The sequence below is a fragment of the Pieris napi genome, chromosome 20 (genome assembly GCF_905475465.1).
Source record: "Pieris napi chromosome 20, ilPieNapi1.2, whole genome shotgun sequence".
Taxonomy (NCBI): Eukaryota; Metazoa; Arthropoda; class Insecta; order Lepidoptera; family Pieridae; genus Pieris; species Pieris napi.
In genome coordinates, this window is record NC_062253.1 from 7,897,316 (window position 1) to 7,906,504 (window position 9,189).

Here is a 9,189-nt window from a genome sequence, read left to right on the forward strand (position 1 = left end):
ATATCACTAACATTACTTTGATGTATCTCAAAGAAGCGCTCCTTACAAAAATATCTTAGCAATCAATTTACATTTATTCATATGACTTAAATTACCTTAAAGAATTTCAAAATTTCGCAGTACTCTTTAAACTGACAAGAATAAAGTAGGTACAAATAATGTAGGTTCACCACATAATCGCGTTCCGGTTATAACGCGTACTTTCAAAACTCAAGGTCTACTGCAGTCCTTTCAATGTATCACGTTATTACGCCCATTTGGACCTTATTTAGACCTTTATAAACTTTTCTTTTGTCTTATTTAAGTTCATATCCGTGTGAGAAGCTGATAATTGGAACAGGGTGCAAGATCGCCTTGTATCAAAGAAAAATTAATGAAAAAACTGTAGGCGTTTTCGTTAGATGTTATTTTATCATCTTATCCTCTGTTTCGTATGAAAGAGTAATTAATCCCCATGCTATTTTCGTTTGCCTACATAACTGGTAGTGCGCCACGGGTTAAATCGTAAGGCGATGTTATATAACCTTCTTGATAAATGGACTTTTTTTGGAGGCAAACGGGCAGGGCTCACCTGATGTTAAATGATACCGCCACATTGCCAGAAGGCTCGTGTGTCGGCAGCCTTTTAAGGATTGGTACGCTCTTCCTGACGCTAAGTCGAATTGGTTCGGAAATACTTCAGTGGGCAGCTGGTTCCACATAGTTGGTGCGCGGCAAAAACTGCCTTAAGAAACGCTCAGTTGTGGACTAAGCAACAAACTCTCCAGATGCATATTAAGAAAGGATAGTTTAAGTATTTTATAAATAACTAGCTGACCCGGCAAACGTTGTTTTGCCATGTATATTATTTCTAGGAGACATTTTTTTAGTTCAATAAAAATAACTATCTACTATCATAAAAAATAGGGGTTGAATGTAGAGGGGTGAAAATTGAGGGTTGTATGTATTTTTTAATGGCACATTATAAAAAAATTAAAAATTAAAATTTCTTTCAAAAAATAAAAATAAAATGTCAGGGGTGGAAAACCCGTATCACTTAGGGGTATGAAAAATAGATAGTAACCGATTCTCAGACCTACTGAATATGCATATAAAATTTGATAAAAATCGGTCAAGCCGTTTCGGAGGAGTATGGTAACTAGCAATGTGACGCGAGAATTCTATATATAAGATAATAATCAAATAAACCTTAATTCTACAAGTAGATATTAACCTTTAAAATCACTGGGTCAGCTTTGGATTTACGAATAAGGCAACACTATTAGTAAGAAAAAACAGAATGCTAAAAAACCTCGACACATGTATCTAGGTGTAACTTACATGGTACAAAGTAGTCATAAATAACTTTATGGTTAATATAAGCGATTCTCAATACTGTGGTCTTGCGTGCGAAGGAAAAATTTGTGAGGAAATACCTTATATAATAACGTCAGATGCAATTGGTTCAGTTACCTATAAAGAAAAAAAATTAAACGAAAGTAGAAATGTTAACTTTTAGTATGTATAGTACATAGATAGAGTAAGGGTATTTCTTTAATTACACTTCGTTACCTTACATATTATGAATATAAAAAACGGGTTATTATAGGGCGGCCTTATATATATATTCCCGGCAAAATAACACCAACAGAGAGAAATTAAACAAGTATAAAAAATTTACAAAAAAAAAAAAATTACATTTAACACTGGAAATACTAACTAAAACTAAAAGTTATAATAATGTCAATAAAAACCCCGTTTGGTTTAATTATTGTTACAGATCATCACACGTTAAAGTAGAATTCAAAATTCAATAATTACCTTGATGTAAGTCGCATAGACAGCACGAGTAAGAAATCAGTACTTAAATTAGGCTTATCGCCCATCGCGAACCAGATAACCTGGACAAGCTGGTTGTCATCGGCATGGTGGAACGCAAATAGCCGCGGGGCAGATCGCCACTGTAACCAAGTCACGATTCTCACAGGTCTCCCCATAACAGCTGCGCTAAGGGAAGCTATAGACTGGACAAAGTGGAATGATATCACTAGCAGGGCAGCAGACACCTAACAGTGACACTGTCGTCAGCAATCAATACGACGGAGAAGAAGAAATCAGCAACAGTATCTTGAGTGAATTCCACACAGTCTTGGCAATCATTTTCCAGGCATTCATGTTCCCCATCACTACCAGATTTTGCTTTAAACTATTTAAAATTTCCTAGATCTACCCAGGGTCAGCCAGCTTTTCAGATCTATAGGTATATTTATATAGAAATCACATTGCTTACTTCCTCCAAATTACTTGTTGGTATTGATTTTGTAAAGGTTGAAATAGCCTTGATAAATGAGAGTATTGTTAATAGCTTATCTTGTAGTTTCTACAAATACAATGTGTGTAGATGCATTATTAAAGCTAACAATATTACAATTGCAACAATCTGATAATAGGAATACATTGTGTTGTGTACTAAAAGGCGGTATCGTAATTAGTATAGCCTTAGTGTAAGGTCAACAAATCTTAATATTAACCTCGCTGGCCAATGTCTGTGGTTCTATTATGACTGACAAAGTATAACGCTGAAGTATACGAAGTGTAATTTTTCTTAGTTAAATATTCGTTTGATAAATCTGACCGCGACCTTGCAAACGTGAAACGTTTTAATATGCACGGATATGTGACGCAAATATTGGTGTTTCCCACTCAAGAGAACTAATACATTATATAAAGATATTTATTGGACAAAAATATCCATTAAGATAGAAGTACAAAAAGTTTATAAATAAGTTAATAAAAAAATGGATTTATTAATAGTAAGTAATGACTCACAAAATAGTATTTCCCATGAAAATAAACTCAGTATAAGTTGATTCAATATATTAAATAAAATATCCAGTGGCTTCTATTTCTTCTACGGAATAAAAATCTAGAATAATCCAAAAGATTTTTCCATAATATTTTAAACTGTTGCTCACTTACGCCCGAACCCAATAATTAATCCACAATCTCAGATTGTTTTCAATCAGACCGTGACATTCGATCGATCTCCTATCTGCAACCAAACCCTACGAAGACAATCCATTTTTGGCGACGGATAAAATGCTCTTTGTCGTTCGATTTTACCGAGTTTACACTCTTATTTGATAATCAATGTAAACCAAATAAAGTAAATAAAACCGTACAACATTATTAACAGCTTTTTTAATTATTTAAAAAAGCTGTTAATACATAACTATAACTATAATAACTATACTGGTGTAAGTTAAAATCTGTTAAAATAATTAACTGTTGGAATCGAGCTTTCGCCAACTGTCATTTTCATACAAAGGTCTATCCACAGACACCGATCCGACATCCCATGGATAGCTTGTATCGACAGATGGCTACTATAATCCGTCGATTGGTTATTGGCACACTTGTAACAACATTTCGATCAATATTACTATCTCAGATGGTGGATTATGGATTGAGATATGTTATTGGGTTCGGGCGTAAGTCGTTTGTCAACCTTATCCTAAGGATGTGAATAGATATAGCTAGCTATAAAACTGCCGTGACATTATTAACGGAAATCCGCGACTAACACCGGATTAAACGTTTTACAATCGGTAAATTTTACATAAAATGTCGCCATAACCTTCAGACTCAATCGCTAGAGACGTCAGATCCGTCCGAATTACGAAGTCGATAATGTGTTAGGATTTTAACCCAAGTAAATTATACATTAATGAGCGCCGGAGTGCTTATTATGGCCAAGCTATATTTAAAGCGTTCATTATAATCTTTGAATTAGAACATGGTACAATTAGAGTGGAATTTTAAGGACCGTGAAATATTAAATTCAAGGTCCGCAGACTTTTTTAACTGGATTTCTACACACTTTTAACCTAGCTTCATGAAATGTTATTAGGAAATAACAGACATTAATGTTCTGCTGTTTAATTGTATCGTGTATTACCTATTTAATTAAGCGATTTTTCAATTGTCTGAAAGTGTTATGAAAGAATAGGCGATTTAAATACGTTTTCATTAATCTCTGTACGAAACAAAAAGTAACCTTGATCGATTTAATTTTGACATAGCAATCGATTCAATCGATCATTGACACGGTGTGCACAATCGATATTGCATACCTAACGACGAAAATTAATCGTGCTAGGATTGACATTGACAGTATTGTTTGCTCGCCCCGGATTTAAGAAGTTCGGTTCAAGATCGTTGCATTATAAGCATATTTTTAAAATTTGAAGGTTTAAAATTTACATTTCATACTCTAGTTATTTGTTGCGCAATTACTAATTTTAAATTACCTATGAACTCGCGTGATTTGTAATGTCAATTGTCAAAATTTAAGGTAAGAGTTTTATTTATTAATTTCTTTTTTATATATAATCCGGGGCAAACGAGCCTACGGAAACCCCCAAAAAGGGCATTCATCGCAGGCCATGGACACCCATTCTAGTGGGTGCGTTGCCGGCCTTTGAGGGAGGAGTACACTCCAACTCTTTAAATGCTTATAGTTGGAGGTCGTATCTCTCAGGGAAGACCCCCACCGGGAGTCGATACCACAGTTCGCTAGTTCGCAAAAGAAAATGCCTTGTGAAACGGACAGTGGAAGACTTCCAGCCATCAAGGTTATGTTGATGACATTTTTCATTGAAAACGCAAAGAGATGCAATGTCTCTGCGTAGAGAGAGAGAGAGAGAGAATCAAGCCGATCATTGTAATACATTGGAGATTGACAATTCGACAAGCACTTCGCTGAATTTGGTCAAAAGGAAGAAGTTGGTATTTTAGCGAATTAGAATATCAGTGACATGTCAAGTCTCTGATGAAATCAGCCTTCTGTTCAATGAAGGGTTGTGAAATATTATATTAGTTGAATAACTTTATTATCGTGTGTTACCTATTGTTATGTTTATCGTGTAATGCAGTTTTCATATGTGTGGTAATTGACATAACCTTTTCTAGCAGGTCATATTTACAATGTCACGATATGATTCAATTGTTTTCGCCTTCGAAACAATTGACAGTGTCGTGGTATTATTGAAAGAAAAAAAGTTAATAGTTAAATCAAATTAACTAAATTAAATACGCTTTGACGGCACAATGTTCACTAAAGTTTTTTTTTAACATGTACTTGTAGGTACATAAAAGACAGTATGTTTGGGTTCACAAAGGTAGATTTTTTTAATTCTTGGAATGAAATATAGCATTTTAATAATGCTATATTTACATATTACATATGCAAATATATTAGAAATATTTCTTTTTTATTAGTATAAATAGAAACATGCACGGCACCTAATGGCGATAAATTAGTATGCAATCCTCGCTACAATGTTGATTGTAGCGAGGATTGCATACTTATTTGGAATCACATTATCAAAACTCAACAGTTTTTGATAACGTGATTCCAAGGATGTGATTTTAGCGATATTAACTTAATTTTATTACATTTCCATACTATAACATGATTTGCTTTCAACGTTCGTTTATATAAAAAATACAACATATTTTAAAAAAAGGTAAACTGATTTTTTTACATATAAGGATCCTATCCAAGTAAGTACCGCCGTAAGTATACAAGTTAGTAAAACTATTTTCTAATAATATCACATCTGATAAAACTCTATCTATGACCCTTTCTCTAGATCTGCCCTTGCATATAACAGTAGAAAACAGTATTACAGCATAAATAATTAAAACACAATTACCATATAACAATGCAAATATCCAAATATGTTACATTGCAAAAGAACCAATTCTATTGTTAGCATGTCAATAATTTTTTTTGCAATATATTGTTTCACTTCCCATACTTGTTATAAGTTGACGAGAAGGTCTTATGTCGGACTTTGGGGTTGTTCTATCAGATTATTTGTTACTTATTTAAGAATGCAGAGCCACTGGCCGATAATTATTATCCACTGGGATATTATATTTAATTCGTAAATTCTGAGCAGCCTTGCGATTCTATAACTCACTTTTCGAACTCACACAGCGGTTTTCGCATCGGCGGTCACTAATTTTTTTTCACGACTGATGTGAGAGTGACCGCCGATGCGAAAACCGCTGTGTGAGTTCGAAAAGTGAGTTATAGAATCGAGATAGTTGTCTACCGAATGTTCGTACAGAATGTACTACTATCTCGATCTATATATCTTAGCACCAATGGAGTTTTATTTCTAACATTCTTGAGGAAATGTGTAAGGTCTCAAATTTGAATATGCAAAAGGCATCGCCTATTTGCCTATTTGAAATCGGAGGGAACAATAGATCCCGACGTAGTTCTGTCCATACCTGCATACATATGCAGAGTGTTATAGATTTACAGAATATTGTCTTTGATTAACATAACCTTTACACATTTAAAGAAAAAACTTTTTAACCGGATTAAATTTATGTATTATTATAAATTTACAATTATTTAACATAATTTTAAATTTATCCGACGTTTCGCGTACTTTACAGCGTGCGTGGTCACGGTGACTGAAGACAAAGGTGTTGGATGTCAAAAAGTATCACAGCTGTAGAGAATATTGCATTATCTGTATTTATTTCCCCGGAGTTGGTATCGGTACCGGATAAATTTAAAATTATCCGTCGTATTATCCAGAAACCCGTTTTCCGTTGTCACGGCATAACATGAAAACGGCATGACTGATTTGTCTGATTCTTTTTCATAATATTCCTTGAAGTACGAGGATGGTTCTTACGGAGAGAAAAATTAAAAAAAATTGAGTGAAAAAGTCTAAAAACAACACTTTTCTATATTCCCATACAAAATATTCGTAATAATATTTAAAGGCAATTTGAACTTTAATACCATAACATAAAGTTCAAGTGTTAGTGGAGGGGTTCCGGGAAGGTAAATTTTTATTTTTTGACATAATGTAGATATTTGTTGTATTATCAACTTTTTTTTTTATCTTACTAGCTAGACCGGTGTCCCGAATAGCAGGATAAGTATTTAAAAAAAATAAAGAATCGTCTGTTAGGCGGTACGATGTTCGCTAGTAATACATAACTTTAATCCGGTTAAAAAGTTTTTTCTTTAGATTTACAGAAACCAAAAATACCATATAGATTTCGATTTAGTAATCCATCTAAAATAGTATTTGCTTTGAATTATCTGCTTCAAAGGTTGCATATAAGCTCATTTGACGTCTGTATTATATTTCAAATGTTTTTGCAAGTTCCGAGCATAGTGAATGGAAAACCTTGGTGAATGTGTACCTACAGTAAATTAATGTGACTATTCTTATAGATATACTGGTTATATACTGTTATTGTAAGATTAAGGTGATAAGGATGGAAAAATTATTGTCAACAATAAGACCACTATGTGGTTTATACGAAGTTCCATACCCGGATATGTATGGTTAAAATAACAGCTTCAATGTATAAAAACGTGAATTTATTACATTATTAACATAACACGATGGTTCCAGTGCTTTACAGCAATCGTTGAAAATACTTTATGTTATTCAGTCCTTTAAAGGATGATTCACGGTACACCGTGTCGCGACCGGGCCGGGCCCCGGCCGGGACACGGCCACCGTGCGCCGGCCGGGACAGTGGTTCATGTTACACCGGACTGTTTGGGTGTACGCACGTACGTGTTTGGACGACTATATCTGTTTTTGTCAAAAAAAAAACAAAAAAAAATTTAACCTCACTAAGATTTGACGTTGACTGCTCTGCGGGTGCCCGGGCGCCTACGTTCATGTTACGACGTGCCGGGGCCGGACCGTGCCGGAGCCGGGAAACAATACCCACCGACATTACAACGCCGTGCCCCGGCCGGGGCACGGCCGAGCCACGGTCAGGCATGAATTACTTCATACAAAAGTATATCATTAATGTTAGGCCGTGCCCCGGCCGTGCCCCGGGCGGGGCACGGCCCGGTCGAGACACGGTGTAGCGTGAATCAGCCTTAAAAGTTGATATGTATTGTTGAGAAGTTGATTCTTGCTTTCGCTGGTTTTTTTATTAATTCATTTAGGCACTATATCAAATAATAGCACATAAATATTGTTAATCGAAATTTGGAGAGGCCTCTTATAAGAGGTCCTTGAAAAAAAAATTTTTTTTGTATACAATTTAAAGTGCGTGTATCTGGTAAATTTAGATGAATCTTTCAAGTTTAAAATTAATCTAAATTTAGAACAAGCCCTATCTTCTAATCCGACCACTTCATTTAGTCACTATAGCAAATAATTGCACATTAAATATTGTATTCTCCTGGAGGTCCTTGAAAAGAAAATATTTTTTTGTATACAATTTAAAGTGCGTGTATCTTTTGTAAATTTAGATGAATCTTTCAAGTTTAAAATAAATCTAAATTTAGAGCAAGCCCTATGTTCTGATCCGACCATTTCCTACCGTCCCGTTATGTTATTACAATTATCTACTAAATGTCTAATTAATAAATCTAATTAATGTTCAAATGAATTCGCGTAACTATTGTTATTTCCGTATTTCTAAATTGAAAAGCTTGATTAATTAACAAGGACAGTCCGATATCAATACAAATCCTGCTTCGATATGAACCAATTTTCAAATGCCAAGGCGTTTACTATACTGGACATGATAACGACCATTATATGTTGACCTTTGGGTACACAATGGACACCGGTAATGTAACTAAGTACATTTCGCAAACCTTATAAAGGCTTATCTTAGAGTGATTTTCACTTTAATTGATTTTTAGAAATGTAATTTAGATTAGATATTACTTCTATTGTCACGTTAAAATTGATCAATTTATTATTTAGAGCACGCTTGGATATCGCTTAGAAAAAAAAAAGAAATTCGGTTCCTCATCTCTGGGTGGGAGCTCTTCAGTACCAGCTGCTTCAACTGGACCGTATTCGGCGAATAGCAGTTCGAATAATCGACGACCAGTCACTGTGTTCAAACGGCTTGAACCCTTGGCGTTGCGTAGAGATGCGGGGTCTCTCTACATCTTCTACCGCATTTATCATGGAGAGTGTTTTGAAAAGTAATTCGGTTGGATAGAAATAGCTGAGTTTCATCACCTCACCTCGACGTGCGTCGTTCTACAACTGCAGTGCCGCGCACCATTACTGTGAAACCATGGTGCTCCATAGTGCCACGCACTCGAGAGCCCTCTGGCATTGAGAGTGTCTAGGGGGCCGTATCACACTTAACATAAAGTTCTAGCCCAATTGCCCCGTTCTTTAC